Source organism: Tiliqua scincoides, chromosome 2 (genome assembly GCF_035046505.1).
Source record: "Tiliqua scincoides isolate rTilSci1 chromosome 2, rTilSci1.hap2, whole genome shotgun sequence".
Taxonomy (NCBI): domain Eukaryota; kingdom Metazoa; phylum Chordata; class Lepidosauria; order Squamata; family Scincidae; genus Tiliqua; species Tiliqua scincoides.
This window is the reverse complement of record NC_089822.1, coordinates 90,124,993-90,143,762: the sequence shown is the minus strand read 5'-3', so window position 1 is coordinate 90,143,762 and position 18,770 is coordinate 90,124,993.

The following is an 18,770-nucleotide window of genomic DNA, read 5'->3' as shown; positions in this document are numbered from 1 at the left end:
GTCAAAGGAGGGGAGCTGGAAATTTTGTGGAATCTCATAAAATGTTTGCATGTATCGGGTGAAGTCTAGCACTCACACTTTGGGTAAGGCGACATAGTTTTATACATTGTAATTCATATAAATTCTGATCCAATGACAGTATGAAATGATGATCCAATGGAGAAGAGAAGGGGCCCAAAAGAAACTGATGAAATTCCTACCAAAGGCTTCATGATCAAATTCATCTCAGAGGCCCTGCTCTTCCCCATCCCCAAGCTGGGCAGCCTTTGACAGGGTCTGTGGGGAAAGAGATCTGGAGACAAGTGGGAGGCCCATAGCCTGCTCTGGGCTCACTGGCAAGAAAAGTCAAAACCACCCTTGTTTTTTTCTTCATGTGCCTACTGGGCTCTGCACCAGGGAGCAGGCAGGCAGGCAGGCAGGCAGAGAGTCACCCACTTCCAGGAGGAAAGTCCAGTCAGACACCCAGAGGGGAAAGCGGAGGCAAAAATAATGACTGCTGCTCTCCCAGCACTCAGGGGCCAGTATATGGGGGAGGGAGACATGAACCCAGCCCCCCCCCTTCAGTTCTAGAAAACACTAACAAGATTTCTTCAGGGAAAGGCAGGGCTGGATGGGACAAGGATGGATCAATAGCTTTCTGGAACAGGAACTCTCCAGCCCCTCATGAGAGGTCCACTGTAAACAGAGACTCATTAGGAGAAAATGTTCTGCCTGGTAGAAAAATCTGAGATCCCCTTGCCAGTGTGAAAAAAGCACTTTGAAACTTATGGTCTGAGCAGAGGAGAAGGCAGTCTGTGCAGGAGAGGCAGAGAAAAGGGGGGGGGAGGATCAATGGAAGGTATAGATGTGTTAATGATGGGTAAAGGGTCTGCAGGGCCTGGAGACTACATTTCCCAAGAGCACTGCTGTGACCTGGACTCTGACCCTGAGAGGGGGGAGGCCTTGCCAGAGGGCTGGAGAAGGAGGGAGTGGGAGGCCTGAGCCCAGGGAGAGAGGGAGGCCTGGAGCAGGTGTGTGGAGGGGGCCAGCCAGGGAGGGAGTGGGAGGCTCTGGGTGCAGAGGGAGGGACTGAGCTGGGCTGGAGGCTCCACTGGGAAGCCCAGGAAGGAAAAGCTGCTGGACTCTCCTTCTCCTGTGGAGGGAGCCTGGTGGCACTGGCAGCCGCAGGCCTGGTTGAGGGCCTCGTGCAGCCCCCTTGGGGGATCCTGTTCCTCTTGCCCCCCTCCAGTGATTGCCAGCTTCCCCGCCCAGGCCTTCCCTATGAAACCATCAGTTGTCATGAGGCAGAGATCAGGGTGTCTGCTGGAGCCCCCCAATGTCAGTGCAGAGAGGCAGAGCTCCTCTCCCAACCCTCCTCCAGCCAAGGCAGTCTCTGCATTGAAGAGAGAGTTAACTTCTTGCCATCAGGAGTAAGAGCCATGATGCTCCTCCCTGAATCTCAGTGAAACAGTGGAAAGGAATTCAAGCATGTCCATGAAGTAGGTTTGCAAGGTTAAAAATCTCATACAGGTCTCTCTTCTGTATGACAGATGGTAGAGAGTCAAACCAAACCCTGTGGAGGAACAAAATGGCTGCCGCTCATCCAGGCCAGGTAAGGGAACTTGGGCTTCTCCTTCTGTAGCATTTCCAGTTGCAGCCTTTTTGCTTCAGTCTGGATCGCCTGTATCATATTTGTTTCCTTCCTATTACCTCCCCCCCCCCACACACACACACTTTCTCCTCTTCCTGAACCCCAAAATCTTCCTTTCCTTTTCCAGGGTTCCTCTGAAAAGCCCAGTTAATCTACCCCCTCCCTCCCCCCTCTGCATTTTCCCTCTCTCTGCTCTGTGCTTCTTCCGAGGAGTCCCTCTCGCCTCCCCACTCCTTTTATTCTCCTTCTAGCTCCTTTCCTTATGGCTCCATTATGTGTATATGTTGGTGGTTGACCTGTAGTTTCAGAGTGAATGTGTCAGAATAGGGGGTCCAAGTTGAAACCCTGTTTTGGTTCTTAAGCATTTTCAGTCCACTTTGATGCACCATAATTCTTGCAAAAGAACATAGACTTGCATCTATGTACATGTACTCGTACATAGACAAGTACATCTTCAACTCAGGACCTCTGCACACCATTGCTTTCCTCCTTTTGTGCACGTTACTTGTGTTTTTAAAAGCACTGCTGGTAACATAGTACAGAAGCTTGAGTGGGCAGATGCCCACCTGGAAAAGTCTCTGGCACAGCCAGAGCAGCAGAAAGTGACATAATGTTTTTGAAAGTAGGAACAGTGATGGGGATTATAATGTGTGGAAGCAGCCACACAAGGCGCAAGGTTCTCAGAACTGGGAACATACCACTGTTAGAAGCAGTGGGGCTCACTTCTGGGCTTCCATGCTTAGGATTGTGGTATCAGTTTAGGGACGGGAATGTTTTGTCCTTTCAGGGAAACTAGAATGCACTTCTCCCTTTGGATTGCAGTCTTGGGCTAGGCTGAGTTGCTGATATGATATGTCTCCTTTTTCTTTCAGAGCCTGATTTCATTTACAGAGGTAGCTCTGTATTTCAGCAGTGAAGAGTGGGTTCTGCTGAGTCCATGTCAAAGGCATCTGTATGAGTCTGTTATGGAGAATTATGAAAATGTTATTTTTGTAGGTAAGGAGGATCCTTTGGCCCTTAATTGATAGATTCCCCAGGTAGGAACTCTGCTCCAGTTAATATTGCTGCACAGTTGGTGACCAGACTGCATGACCTGGGCATGGCTGTCACAATGTTTGATGGCCCCACATCCTCCTCTCCTGGCCATCCCAGATCTGAGTCTCTTGATGTGGAGGGTAGCCCCAACCTGGGGACCATAAATTAGTTGGAGGTCCCTTGGCTGCCCTTTGGAGAAGGTGGATATATTTTGGAGGACACTTCCATCTGTTTGGGCTCTCCTCTGTGCAGTATCCGCCCAAGAGAGAAACATAATTTTATATGTCTTAATCATGTCCTGCCTCAGGTGCCTCTTTTCAAGACTGAAGAGCCTCAAGTGCTACAACATTTCCTCATGAAGGAGGTGTCCCAGCCCAGTAATCATTTTGGTAGCTTTCTTTGGCACCTTTTTTAGTTCTTATTCCCCTTTATGTTGCTGGCCATGCATTCCTCAGTCTTTCTTGGCCTTCCATATCACTTTTTTACATTTCTTTTGCCACAGTTTATGAGTCAAGAAACCTTTATTGACATATTTAAAATACAAACAGTGTAAAACAACAGATAGGATGGAGGGATGCATAAATCAAACAGTTCACCTCCAGCCTTAACCAACCGGATCTTACTACATATGTTTCTTTTTATTCTCCTCATTTGGACAAAATTTCCATTTATTTTGGAAATGGCTTCCTTGCCCTTTACAGCCTCTCTAACTTAGAGAGGCTGTAACTTAGAGAGCCTCTAACTTAGAGAGACTCTCTAACTGTGCTCGTTAGCCATGTCGGCATCCTCTTGAACTTAGTCAAGCCCTTCTTTCTTTGCAGTACACACTTTGGGCCTCTACTACCGTTGTTTTAAACAGCCTCCATGCACTTTGGAGGCTCTTTTTACCTTCCCTTTCAACTTCTTTCTAACCAGCCTCCTCATCTGAGGGAAGTCCACTCTTCAGAAGTCAAGGGTTTTTGTTTCAGATTTGCTTGGCACTCCTCCCCCAACATGCATGGTGAAAGGGAACAGTGACAACATGGTCACTGTTCCCCAACAGCTCAGTAACAATCACATTGCTTACCAAGTCCTGAGTACCACACAATATTAAATCCAGAGTCACTTGTTCTCTGGTGGGCTCCATGACTAGCTGCTCTAAGGCACAGTCATTTAGCCAAAAACCCATCCTGGGGGCCATTTGTAGTCCTCTGGGACCCCCAATCCAACCTACAGGGAGCCCCCAGTCTGCAATGAGCCTCCGGCCTTCCAAAGACTTGCTGGAATCCACACTGCGCCGATACAACTGCTCTCAGTGCGTGGGCAACTGTTCAACCTCTTGCATGAGCTGTAGGCCAAGGGCTCCCTCCACTGCTTGCTGTTTCATGTCTGTGAAGCAGCAGTGGCAGCAAAGGAAAGGCCAGCTTTGCTTTGTGCAAGGTCTTTTGCAAGACCTTCATTTGTTCATATAAGTTCCATCTCCAACATATTCATTTATATAAATTCATTCAAATTTTAAGTGTAAATTAACTCTTTTTTCCCCAACCCCTGACACAGTGTCAGAGAGATAATGTGGCCCTCCTGTCAAAAAGTTTGGACACCCCAATTTAATATGTCAAGAAATCCGGTCTCTCTTCCATAACCAGAGCACGAATTGACCCAGTCAATATGAGGATAAATGAAGCCCCCCCAATATTACAACCCTATTCCTCTTTGACGCCTCCCTGATTTGTTTCTTCATTTCAAGATCCCCTTCAAGTTTGTGGTCAAGGATGATAACACCCCCCCCCCCCGTTACATTGCTCCTTGAGCCTGGTAGTTTAACCCACAGTGATTTTGTGGTGGAGGCAGTCCTGTCTTCAGTCTCAATTCTGCTAGATTCTAACCCTTCTTTGACATAGATGGTTACCCCACTTCCAACACGCTCCTCCCTGTCCCTCCTATAAAGTTTATAGCCTGGAATTGCTGAATCCCACTGGTTTTCCATATTCCACTGCTTGGATAGGTTGGAATACAAGAGCAGAGAAGGAGGAAATTATCTCAGGTTTTTATCAAGGAACTGCTGTGATGGCTCGTCTAATAAGATCTTGAGAATTTTAATTTCTGGATGGCTCCAAGAAGTAAATGCCTGAGAAGATGACTGATTCTCCAGGTCCAAAGTTGTCTGATGAAACCCAGGCCAGTATCTTGACTTTGAAATTGGACTCATGGCAGGAGGCCTCAGATTCCAGAGGCCTAGAGGAAGGGCTCACTTTTAATTGTCAGAGCAATCACACACACACACCCCCTATCAAGTCAGACATTTGGAAGAAATATATTTCATGTGTGACTGCATATTCCTTACACAGCACATTTTACCCAGTGAACAAAAGCCGCAGCCTGGGAACTTCGTAACATTGAGACAAAAGAACATTTGAAAACCATAGGTGTTCTCACCAACTTCATGGCCAAATTTAATTAAGGAATCCACATTGATGAAGCAACTTCCAGAATTAGCTACTGCATCCTAAGATGCAAACCAATACCAGTGCCCATTGTGGACGAGCCATTGAGGGCCATCAAGCTACAAAAGCAGGTTCCTTGATGACCTCACTCCAGTAATGATGCCTTAGTGTTGTAAACCCTAGGTGGCGTGCTGGATCCCCTGAATCAAACTTTGGTTCCTTGCAATGTTTCATAGGAAGCATGGACTGTGTTAACAGAAAAGCCTAGCCCTCTTTGTACTGCCAAAGAGAAGAGAATTGTCTGGTCCTATGAAAGCAGGCTCTGTGCTTTGAGAATTGGCACTCATGGCCCTTTGAAGCTATATATCCTTCTGCCAAGAACAAAATTAAAGTTGCCAATTAGAGTAAGTTTTGCATTGCCTCTAAATTGTGTGTCCCAAATATGTCTGATAGATACCCCAGATCAGAAGGAACTCCTTATCCAGTATTCAGTTAGAAGTAACTGGGGTGCCTCATTAATTGCAACATTAAGTTGCAATTCCCTTCATCAAGCATCAATACAGTACAGTTTTGGATTAGAGATGGGGTAGGTCAAACAAATGATTTTCCAATTTTTAATTATAGGCTTTTTGCATACCCCACTTAGGTCTATGGTAGGCTTTGGTCCCCCTTCTCAGGTAGGCCCTAAAGCAGTGATTTTCAACCTTTTTCATCTCACAGCACACTGACAAAGCACTAAAATGGTCAAGGCACACCATCAGGTTTTTGACAATTGACAAGGCACATCATGCTGCCAGTGGGGGTTCACATCTCCCATTGGCCCTACTAATAAATGACCTTCCCCCAAATTCCTGTGGCACACCTGTGGACCACTTGTGGCTCACCAATGTGCCATGGCACAGTGATTGAAAATGGCTGCCCTAAAGCCTTATAAGAGTGGACACCCACTCCTGAGGGGGAATCACTTCACTTTCCCAACTTCACCTTCTCCTCTTTTACTGAAAACTCTTGGAGACCCAGGACTCTGCTACAGCTGGCAACCCTGGAGTAGGATTTTAGGAAGTTTCTGCCTTTAGACTAAGACTTTAGACTAAGACTGTAAAGCCCAGCTTTACAGCATGTTTGTGACTGTGGTCCGCGGCACGGAGCTGTGCTGCAGACCACAGGATTGGGCTCTTCCTCCTCTCTATGTTTGTTTAGGGCCCAGCCGTACAGACATCTAAGAAACACTGAATTACTTAATTTTGATTCCCTTTCTCTGCTTTTGTAACATCGTCAAAGGAAAAAAAATTGTTTGCTATACCTTCACCCTCAATTTCCTCCCTTTCCTCTTCCTTCTGAACCAGGATACCAAAGGAATTTTCCCATTGCACAAGTTAATGTGTGTCTGAAAAGCACACCAAGTAACAGTCTGTAGCAGTGCCTGGAAAAGATAGTGATGGACTTGATCTGGAACTAACAAACGGAAACTTAAGACAGTACACAGGTCATTTTGCTTTGGAGGAGAACCCATCTAGGAAGAGAACATCCATTTGTAGATGGGGTTGCCTTCTCTCCAAAGGAACCAGTACACAACCTGGGAATGCTTTGGGGCCCAGTTTCCTCCAGAAAGTCAAATGTCCTCTATAGTCTGGAAATACTTTTGGATGGTTCATCAGCTGCACCCATTCTGGACAACACTGACAACCCAGTCATAAACTGTGCTGGAACAGGGATGCCAGCTAGCCTGTCGCATATCCAATGCAGGTTTCAGGCCAGTTGCAGCTCAGCCCAGGACAAGGGGAATCCCTTCCCCTTACCCCAGGTAATGCTGCAGCAGCCCCAATTGGGCTAGTCCAATTTGCACCATCTAATGAAGTGGCACAGATCCGACCAGCCCAGAGCTGCTCCAGGCTGCCCAGTACCAGGGATAGGATCTGGCACAAGTGCCAGATCCTGGCCCCACCCCTCGCTCACCTGCAGCCTGTACTCACCCACCATGAAACACCTTCTTTCTGTCATCCCCACACCCCCGACCCCCACACCTACAGGTCCCCCTTGTAAGCGGGGGAGGAGCGGCTGCCCAGCAACCGAATGGCCTGCGTCCCGTCTCCCCCTCCCTCCTCCAAAGCAGAGGGAAAAGCGGGGGGTTTGGCATGCAGTGTTCCTGTGCTGTGCTGTGCCGCCCACAGGAGTGCCCAGGCAGCATATGGGGATGTGGCCCCGTATTCCACCAGCTTCCTCCCTGATCCTCTGGCCCAGAGGTCTTCTCCCTGGGTAAGTTGGGGACCTGTGGGACAAGGGAACCCCAACACTGTGCACTAGCAGAGAACCAGATAGGCTGGGAGAGGTAAGTTAAGAAAGTTTTTACTTACATCTCTGGAGGCTGCCTGATCCCTTATGGGACTCCTCAGAGCAACACCAATCTACACTGTCATAGATATGAAGAACGCTGGGGGGTATATCTAGGACTCTGCCTTTGTCTTGTTGTTCTCTAACCTCCCCATCCTCATCCCATAGGGATGAGGAGTCCCGAACCGGATGCCCCTCGGCTCCTGTCGGCCTTCCCCCAGGGATCAGTTTAAAAGCTGCTCTGCCACCTTTTTAATGTTATGTGCCAGCAGTCTGGTTCCATTCTGGTTCAAATGAAGCCCGTCCCTCTTGTACAGGCCCCGCTTGTCCCTAAACGTTCCCCAGTGCCTAACGAATCTAAACCCCTCCTCGCTATACCACCTTCTCATCCACGCATTGAGATGCCTGATCTCCGCCTGCCTAGCTGGCCCTGCGCGTGAAACAGGTAGCACTTCAGAGAACGCTACCTTTGAGGTCCTGGCTTTCAGCTTCCTACCTAATAGCCTAAATTTGGTCTCCAGGACCTCCCGGCTACACTTGCCCATGTCGTTGGTGCCGACATGCACCGCAGCCACTACCTCCTCCCCAGCCCTATCTACCAGCCTGTCTAGACAAGAAGTGATGTCCGCAACCTTCGCATCAGGCAGGCAAGTTGCCATGCAGTCCTCGCATCAGTCGCAAACCCTCCTCTCTATGTTTCTAAAAATCGAATCCCCCACTACAAGAAGCCCCCGACCTTCCTCCCGAAGGTCCTCCCGAATGACCTCCCGAAGGTCCTTCCTCCCGAATATCCTGAGTGCATTCAGATATGGGCCCATCCCCTGGAGAAGGGGTCCCCCCTAGGGGATTGTTTCCCTCCTCTCTAGGATGACGTCCTCCGGCCCCAAGACTTCCCACCTGGGCAGCTGCACACCTGAGGTTGGGACGAAGCCTGATCGTCCCCAGAAGTCTCCCCACGGTCCTTCTCTGCCTGCCTCTGCTTCTCCAGGTCGGCCACCAAAGCTTCAAGGCAGCGGACGTGTTCCCTGAGTCCCTGGAGCTCCTTGCACGAGGACACACCCATGACTTAGGCCCCAGAGGCATATGGTCATACCTGTTGCACTTGATGCAAAACACTGGATAGTCCTCACCCTGCTGCTGGCTGTCTGACTGCATAGCTTTTTTTATTTTGTTTGTTTTTGTTTGGGGATACTTAAAAACCCTACACTGGTTAGCAGCCCTCTTCTCAAGGGAAGAGAAAGGGCAGTATCTGGGGCCCTGGCTTCCTTGCTCTGCTGCTGAACTTGCACAGATGCTAAACTTGTGGTGCCTTACCTGGCACTTTGTTCCCGAGGCACTGGGTTCCCAGAGACCACGCTCACTTCTGCAGAGAGGCTCACACGGTGGCAGGCACTAGCTTTATTATTATTATTAACAGAAGTTCACAAAGCGGTTTACAGAGAAAAAGCAAATAACTCATGTGAACCCAAAAGGGCTCACAATCTACAAAATGCAAAACACCAGCAGACAGCCACTAGAAAAGACTCCTAGCTAGCTCCTCCTCCCTCCTTGCTGATTGAAAAGGGGCTGGTCTTCCCAGGTGAGATTTCCCTGAATGGGGTGCTTGGATTTGCCCAATGGGGCTCTTATCAACTCCTAAAGGTCAATTGCTATGATCTAAAGGACAATGACTATGCTAAATTGCCCTGGCTGGGTGGGAACTGGCCCTTCCTAGGTTCTTACCCTCCTACTTCAGTTCTCTGAGGCTGGATTGTTTTTTAACCTCAAACTGGTTTTTTATTTGAGTTTAAACTGCACTGGTTTAAGAGTTTTTTGGCTTGGCAGAACTTACACACTAAGGTTTAAATCCTGTTTAGCCCTGCTAAAATCCTGCTTTTACTGTGCATCTTCATTTTATTTATTTATTTATTGCTCTCACCTAGATCCTGTGTCCTAATTTACTGAACCTTTATATTATGTTCTAACTTAGATCAAGTTTAACTTGGGTTAAGTATAGGGTTAATTTAAACCAAGTAGAAAAACTTGCTTTCCACTTTATCCTCCTCTGTTTTATTTATTTTTCCAAGTGCCTGTACCTTGGGCTCTCACTCACAAGTAGGACTCTTCTCCTGCTCAGAGTAGACCTCTGTATGCACTTACGTATTTATTTTTATTGCCCTCACCTAGCTCCTGTGCCCCAACTTGCTGGACCTTAGAATCCCTCCCTCAGGTTAGATTAGGTGCAAGCTTAGGTAAAGCTAAATTTCAGTGTTGATCTAAGGTTGATTTAAGGTTAGAAGACAAAGAGTTAGAAAGAGTACACTTACCTTCTCCTTCTCTTCCTCCTCTCCTCTTCACAACTCAGGGACTCTTCCCTCTCCTCCAAAACTCAGAGGTCCCCTTGCCTTCTCCTTGCACAGATGCTAAACTCGCGGTGCCTTACCTGGCACTTTGTTCCTGAGGCACTTGGTTTCCCAGAGGCCACAAGCACTGATCCATTTCTTGTAATGAGGCAACCCTAATATGACCCAGCCTTCACCTATGTTTTGCCAAATTCCTGTTCCAAGCTTTATCTAGAGACGTTATGCCCACTTTAAGCTAATTAGTTCCTCTCCTTACTCAAAATAGCTCTAATTCTGCACTGCAGCACTGCTGGACCCCACCATCAGGGTAGCTCCCCTGTTCAACCTCCAGAGGTCCTCCTTCTTACCTTCTGCTGCCAGCAGCTTCTCCAGCCACTGCAGCAACACCTTGGTTTTCAGCAGGTCTTGGGCATGGCAGCCACACACCAGTCTCCAGCAGTCCATTCCAGCAATCCTCTGTAGTCCATTCACCCATCAACCAGTCAGTTAGTCCATTGGTCAGTCAGCAGGTCCAGTAGTATTCCAGTAGTATTCCAGTATTTGGAACTTAGCACTATTGTCGTAGTACTGCTGTTGCGTTAGTTTTGTTTTTATTATGCGGTGTCAATAATATTCTGGGCATTTTGCCAAGAAGACACTTCAGGAATCCTGAAGGCCACAGATTTTCTTTTCCATTCCCCCCATATTCATTTTAGCTTTTAAAGTGTCCCCCCCCTCCGCCCGCAGGTAGATGACCATTTAAGGTAGTTGGTTTAGAGCACAACAAAACATCAGCACGTAACAACCTATTTTGTTTTTTTTCAAATTACCGGTATATTATTAGCAGTTTTTGTTTTCTATTCTTGTTAAGTAGGTAGTCCTCATACTTCCCTCTTTTTAATATCTGCCCAACAGAGGTGATGCCACCTGTGCCTGCCTGTACAGATGCCTCACACAGAAGACTTCCACATTAGTTTTTTCTTTTCTTCTTTTTTCTTTTTACATATTGGGTGGTGGTGTATTATTGGGTTTTATTTTGGGTTTTTTTTCTTTTTTTATACACACATGGGTTTTTCTTTTTGTTATATTTTTAATATGAAGTTTATTTTAGCGATCAGAGTAATTTGCAGGTTCTATTTTCTTGGAATAGTATATTTTCATGCAGGCCTAGATATTAATTTTATCCGTACCAATAGAAACAAGGGCAATTTTTTAAAATTATTATTATACAAAAATACTAGAGGCAACTCCAAGATAGATTATATCAATGATATTGTAATACTTAGGTATGTTTAAAATGATCTCATGGAACATGAAGGGCATTAGAGATACACATAAATGTCGGAAAGTACTTTCCAGGCTTGGGGAAATGAAACCAGGAATTGTGTTACTCCAAGAGACACATCTTTTGCCTGGAGAGGAAAACCTCTTAACTCACAAGTAGGTGGGTGAGGCTTATCTTGCAGGTGATTCTACAGGCTCAAGAGGTGTGGCTATTTTGATTCATTGATGTGTAACACTTCAAGTCTCTCAGGTCATAGCAGATGCAGAACGTAGATACGTAATATTAGTGGTCAAGTGGCAAGGTGTAATATTATCAGTGTATATGGTTTTAATCAAGATAATCCACAGGTGTTTCATAATTGTTTTAGTCACTTTATCAGTATAGATTATCAGTAAGCAATATGTGCTGGAGATTTCAATGAAGTTACAGATCCTTATCTTGACAGACGCTCCACCTCTTATAGAATAAATACTAAAGTTAGGTCAACACTTAAAATATATATGGAAGATTTAGGTCTGATTGACCCTTGGCATGCATTGCATCCTTTAGATGGAGAATATACATTTGTTTCCCCAGTCTACCATACTAGTTCTAGAATAGATTATTTTTTGGTGTCCAAGTCCTTCTTATCTAAGATTACGCAAACTGATATTGACATTGCTGTCTTATCAGACCACTCTCCAGTTTCGATATCCTTCACACTTTCGGGTGAAACTAAGGTATTGAAACCATGGCGTTTAGATATATCCTCCTTAAATGATGAAAGCTTCAAACGCATGATAAATAATGAAACTAAAGAATTTTTTTGAATTTAATGAAGGAAGTGTTTCATCACAAGTTTCTTTGTGGGAGGCATATAAGATAACATTGAGAGGTAAAATTATTTCTTATTCTTCCTTTAAGAAAAAACTAAAGGCAATGCAAGAGGAGGCATTAAAAAGCAAATTGCAATATCTAATTCGCTGAGAAGGCTTTTGACCAGGTTCAGTGGCGATTTATTTTATTTAGTCTCACAAAATTTGGAATACCTCAAGAATTTTTGCAGTGGGTTCAGATTTTATACTCTCGGCCCACATCACAAAGAATAACAAATGGTTGTATATCTCCCAAAACTTATTTGGGTAAAGGAACCAGGCAGGGTTGTCCACTCTCTCCTCTAATCTTTAATCTCTGTTTAGAGCCTCTTGCCTGTGCAATTAGGCAAAACTCCAGAATTCAAGGAGTTAAATATTATAATAGTGAATTTAAGGTTGTTTTGTATGCTGATGATATATTGTTATTTATTGCAGATCCCCTTGTGTCTATACCCGAATTAATGAAACTCATTAATATTTTTGGTAATATTTCTGGTTACACTATTAATTGGAGCAAATCCGAAGTATTGCCTCTTGGAGATAGTATTTTGCAAGATATATTTAGCTTATGGAATTTTAGGTGGTGTCCTGCGTTTATTAGGTATTTGGGAATTCTTATTCTCAGAGATATCAAGCAGATGATTAAACTGAATTTTGATAAGCTGATATTTGATATCTCATTGGATCTTGATAAATGGCCATCCCTAAATCTGTCTCTATGGGGAAAAGTGAATACTTTAAAAATGAATATTATTCCCCATATTATATATGTTCTATGTGCAATTTTTTATATATATACCACAAAGTTATTTTAATAAGTTCTATATTTTGTTTAGGAAGTTTTTATGGGGTTCTGCAACACCAAGGATTTCATTAAAACAGATGCAATTGTTACATAAGGAGCGAGGGTTTGGACTTCCTGACCTTAATTTGTACCATTTTGCATACTTGTATAGGATTGCACTGTAACTGAGCCAAATTGAAAGTGGCAAATGGGCTAAAATCATCTATTGCTTTTAATAGTTCATACACAGTCCTCTAAATTAGTCCCATTATACATTGCATCTTCCAGCTGTGCTGGCTTGTCCTCAGCGCACACTCATTCATCTACATCAGAGGTATCAAACATAAGGCCCAGGGGCCAGATGTGGCCGAAGCTTTTTATCCGGCCCACAGGCTCTCAGCTGCTGAGGTGTTACTGCTGAAACGGCAGCCCACTTGAAAATTGGGCTTTCCCAGATCTTATGAGCAAGATTTGCATATTTTCTCTTCTGTCATTTCCAGTTAATGAGTTTCTTTATGAGAACAAGTTCTGGCTTCTGGCCATTAGCTGCTTAATGATGTCACTTTCTGCTTAATGACATCACTTCCGGTCCTCAGCAGGAGCCCTGAATGCTGACTTTGGCCCTCTGTAAGAAATGAGTTTGACACCCCTGATCTACATAGTTTTGTGCTTGTGATAGTGAAGCCCAGGGCCTCTGAAAGGAATTTTATCCATGTGTTTCTTCTGGGCTCCTTCCCAAAGGGGGAGGGGGCAACAGGGGCTGGTGATATGGGGATAGAGAGGGAGTGAAACTGGGCAAGGGGAGGGTGGCAACAGTCAGAAAAGTCTCCAGAGCCCAGGTCTACTTGCCGAGTTGATCTGGCCTCCTGGTCAGCCTGGCATCCATCTTTTGGCCTCCATGAGACCAGCTCAGATCCCAAGAAATTTCCAGGTATCAAAAGTTATACAGCAGCAGCTGTAGTCTCACAACTGTGACCCTGAGCTCCTATATGCTATTTCATGGTAAGCAGATCCACACCACCTGGCTTTCCTCAGAATTATGCATTTGACATGACCAGATGGCAGCAGTCAGCAACCCATCTAATGGCCCAATCCTATCCAACTTTCCAGCTCCGATGTAGCCACAATGCAGCCCTGTGGTAAGGGAACACAGTGACTGCCCCTCCACCACAGGAGGCAGTGCACACCCCATTGGCACAACTACAACAGCACTGGAAAACTGGATAGGATTGGGCCCTAAGGCAGTGAGAATCATGGGCAAGTTCTGATCTAGTGCCTATCCAGTGGTTGTGTACTAATATATATATTTCACTTATTTAATTGGGGCTTTCTCCCAGTGCTTAATTTCTAGGAAAAAAAGGGTTCCTGGAATAGAAGTATGTCTGGGAATATCTTCCACTGGTGTGGAAACCCTTTCTCTAATCACAATATGAGAGGATTAATTGTTCATGGTGAAAGGAATGCCTTCTGTATATGCTCAGGAGAACTTTCAACTCTTCTTACTTGGTATGTTCTGAGGCTAAGCCCAGATACTGAAAACAGATCTAGGCCCTAGTGAACCCAGCAAAATTAAACTTTGCTTATTCCCAGGTAAATGTACCCAGGATTGCGATCAAACTGAAAAATCTCTTTGCTTTCCAAACTTGGTTTCTTTTAATGCTTAAGGTGGGTCATACAAAACCTTCCTATAGCAGATCATGTCAGAAAAGGAAGGCATAGCAGCTTCAGATCCAAGAAGCCAAATTGAATACACCAGAGGCAACCAAGACATGCTTACACACACTACTGCCCTGGCTGTACACCATTCTCGGGTGCCAGTGACTGAAACCTCACCGTACAAGCAGTCTGACCTTTTGTAAATTACAGTCCAGGATTACTAGCATTTCATGGCTGGTGTTATTTTTTTTTAAAGTGAATTCCTCACAAAAGCAAAAAAAATACACCTTTTCAAAGCAAAGAAGCTAATGGGTCAAAGAGGAGTCGGCAATGAGAAACCCTGGGGCCCAATGCAACCTGTGTTTCCCACCTGACCCCTCAGCCCAAGTGTCTTCCCTTCACTATGATGTGTCTCAGTTGTGTCCTCTGGAGAAACAGGACTCTTTAACCCTCCTTCTCTCAGATGCCGACAGGCAACAGAGGCTCTTCCAGAATTCTCCTCTTATTTTTCTTCTCTTTTTAAAATTTGTCTGCTGCCTTTCCACTCAGATGACCTCCTGGTGACTCCCAGCCACAAGTGAGAGGTACCCTTGAGAAGCACAATATGTCTCTGTGCACAGAGATTCCCCCCATCCCAAGCAGTATCTGCAAAAAGTATGTGCCCTTTTCACCCTTCCCAACAAGCTTTCACAATGAATAAGCAGGCATTCTGCTAAGCAGGTAATGAATATCAGATTAAAATGAACAGTGAGGTTATAGGGGGACCAAGCAAGGTGCATTGGTGTGTTAGGGCTCTGTTCTATCCAATCTTCCAATGCCGATGCAGCCATGCCAATGGGGTGCGCACTGCATCCTGTGGTGGGGAGGTAGTCACAGAGGCATCCTCTCAAGGTAAGGGAACATTTGTTCCCTTACCTTGGGGCTGCACTGCAGCTGTGCCACTGCTGGAAAGTTGGATAGGATTTGGCCCTTAGTCCCTTTTGTTCCCTCCCACCCCCAGGGAAGCTCTCAGGCAGAGGGAGTTTTTGGCCTGGCCGGAGAATGGCACAATAGGTTAAAGTAACAGTACAGCCCCAGCCCCACCAAGTGATTCAAAGAGTAAATAGGGATTGACTCGCTGCTTCTGTTCCGCCCTCACACAATCTGTCTCAACCCCTTCCGCCTTGTTTACAGATGGGATAGGGACATTAAAGGAGAATTACGACACGCATACCCCAGAAGCAGCTCTGTTTTTTTCTTTGGAGCCACAGCCAGCTTTTTAACGGGAAAGGCTTGTGACTTGAGTTTTTTGGAGTCACAAAAATGCTCTGGGTATCTCGAAAAGTCGGTCCATTAGGCCTTGTTTTTGAGTCACGTTGCAGGGGCGGAGACACGTGAATCGTCTTGAGTCAAGCCATGCTGGACTCGCCCATCCCTGGTTCATTTTCACTCCAGTGCTGTGGTTTGTTTTTTTAATAATGTCTACTGCTGGTGTTTATTCTGCATCTCTTCAAATTGTGAGCCCTTTAGAGAGAGGGAGCCATTTACTGATTTGATTTGCTCTGTTAACTGCATTGTGAAATTTTTTGTTGAAAAGAAGCATATAAATATTCATAGTAGTAATAACTTCCTGAGCATAGTTTGATCAGTGTGCGTGCATTTGTTTTTCCCAGTTCCTTCTGCACTGCAGAGCTAGACCACTTTCCCCCCAGCGAAAATAAAATGCAGATTTGGAATGTCTAAGCCAAATAACAGATATTCCTTCAAGGGAACAGATAGCCGCATTTGATTGGGCACTTGAAGTTTGGGCATTTTGCTCCTGTCCACTTCTCCAGCAACTCACAGGTCGCACCCAGCGATCAATTACGGGGTACCAGCCAACCAAGGGAAACCTTAAGAAGACCCTCATAACTACTTTCAAGCAAACTGGCAAAATAGATGAATAAATATTCTTTCCCACCGAACCAGCTGGCATTTGGGAGTGAATTGGTACCTGCTCTCTTGCAGTAATTATTTGCATATTCTGCACTTGAGTTCATTTCACTGCCTAAAGACTTTTCCTACAGTGTAAAAATAAAATTAAATTTAAAAAAAAAGATGGTTTCATCTTTTTTGGAGAATTTTTGCATTATTAAATTTTCCTACTAATTGGTCTCTGAGCACTGTGTCTGTTTCCTCTCCAAATGAACATGCTGTTTCCAGAGTACCTAGAGGCCACTCTCTCGGGACATATGCGTTCACCTACTCTTTGAATGTGTCATCAGAACATCTGGTATACAGCTATGTTCTTAATCCTGGCAGTGCAAGAAGAATCACTGGAGATTCTGTCTGCTGTCCAGAGCTGGCAAGCTCAACGTTCTTTACAAAGCTGAGTTCATTCCACAATGAAGGAAATAACCATAGAATCATAAGGTTCATTATCAACTAGCAATGGACAAAAAGACCTGGGAGAACCAATGCTAAGATATATTTAGACTTTAAGCATAAGCCAAGGATTCCCAAAGTGCATCAGGGCATCAGGGCACACTCACAGGGGTGCTGCGCATTGTCCCCAGTGGCCCTTCCTACTTGTTCCCTTGGATGCCGCCATCTTGAATCTCATGAGGTACAAGATGGCAGCACTCAAATCTCATGAAATTTGGGCACTGTCATCTTGGATCGTGTGAGATTTGGGGCACAATCCTGACTGGCCCTTGTGCTGGCGCAAGTCCCCTGCGCCAGCCCAGCAGGGTCGCAAATGTGCCTCCTCGTGAGCAAGGCTGGCGCATGGAGGCACACTGGCCTGCGGAGGCTGATACAAGCCTCTGTGCTAATAGATGCACTGGGTTTTGTGTTGGCCAAGTTTGGCTGACACAAGACTCTGGGATAGGTGGGGACAAGGCAGGAGGGAGGCATTCTGGGGCAGGGGGTGGACGGGTGGGGAGCGGGAGGCGCGGTTCGGACCCAGCAGTTATGCCAGATCCCAACCCCTGTTCCTGGAGAGTTCGGAGCGGCTTCAAGCTGCTCCACTGTCCTTGGACTTGTGCCACCTCAGGAGGTTGCAAAAGTCCAAGAAGACCCATAGGGGCCAGGGTGCCTTACCCGGAGATAAGGGGAAAAGTTTCCCCTTACCTCTGGCTGAGCCACTTTGGGCACCTATCCTGCACTGGATACAGTGCAAGCCTCTTGGCTTGCCTGTTCTAGCTCAGGATAGGATTGTGCCCTTTGTGAAATCCAAGACGGCAGTGCCTAGCTGAGCCAGAACAAGAGGCTGTGTGTGTGTGTGGGGGGGGGTGTAATGACCCAGGTACGTTTGGGAACCACTGGCATAAGCTGTTATTCACTGCAGCCCAACACAGAGAAGACAAGTCTGGACCAAACCATGACCACAGAGATCAGGTAAAAAAATGACAGGTCTAAACCTCCAGGCTTGAGCTGGAGTACAGTGCCTGAGCCCAGAGCTGTAGAAACAATGAGGGGGCACTCCCCCATCTGACCATAGCATTCTATGTCAATTGCATCTGGAGCTACAATGAGGAGGAAGAGCGCTGGGCCAAGACCTCCTGGTGCCTCAGGTGCCATGCCAAATGCTGCTACCCTTTTTCTGATGATGTGCAAGTGCCTTCCATTCCCTGAATTGGAAAAGGAAGCGTAAGATGGAAAGGGAGTGTGGGAAAGAGAAGGGTTGTGCGCTACAGTGCAAGACAGGGAGATAGCAGTGGAGACAAGTGGGCAGATTGAGGTGGCCGCCCTTGGACAGTCTGCTGCAAATGGTGGAGCCAGGCATGAGATGAAAAGGGACAGACCCAGGAAGTGTAAATGGCATTAGGGAGCATTGGCAGCCTGGCTGCTATTGGCCAAGAACATGTTTATAAGGAAAGGTGGAGGATGGAAGTTGTTGGAGGAAATTAAAATAGTTTCCTCTTTGGAGATGGGGGGAAGCAGAATAGCTTAAGCAGCAGAGCCCCTCCTTTTAGGTATCACCCCAGGGAACCTCCCTCACCCGGCTAACTGCTAATTAATAAAAAAGGACAAAGAGGCAATGGTATGTTAAAGCTGCAAAGAAGTTATTGACTTACAATTTCACTGAGTATATATTTACAGCATCTGATTAGGATCAGAGGTTCAGCTAATACTTAGAGATAGCGAGGCCCTGGAGCTGCCTCACCCTGCATGCCTTGTGCTCAAGATGGCCTGGGCGTCAGAGCCCTGGTGTGCACATCTTAACAAGTTGGTGATCAGAGGACAAAGAGGAGGTGCTTAGAGCAGAAGGGAAGGATAAAGGGTTAGGGCCACACCCCTCAAGGATCACAGAGAGAACAGAAAGGTCAGGGTCACTATACCATAGTTTGATCCTTTTTAGATAGCATCCTGCCCCCCCCCCCCCCCCCCGGACAGCAGACAGAGCTGCACCAACTCCAACAGAAGTCTTGGAGGGGGGGAGTTTTGAGGGATGGGTAAACCTAGAATTTTAATCTGACACAGGAGGGATT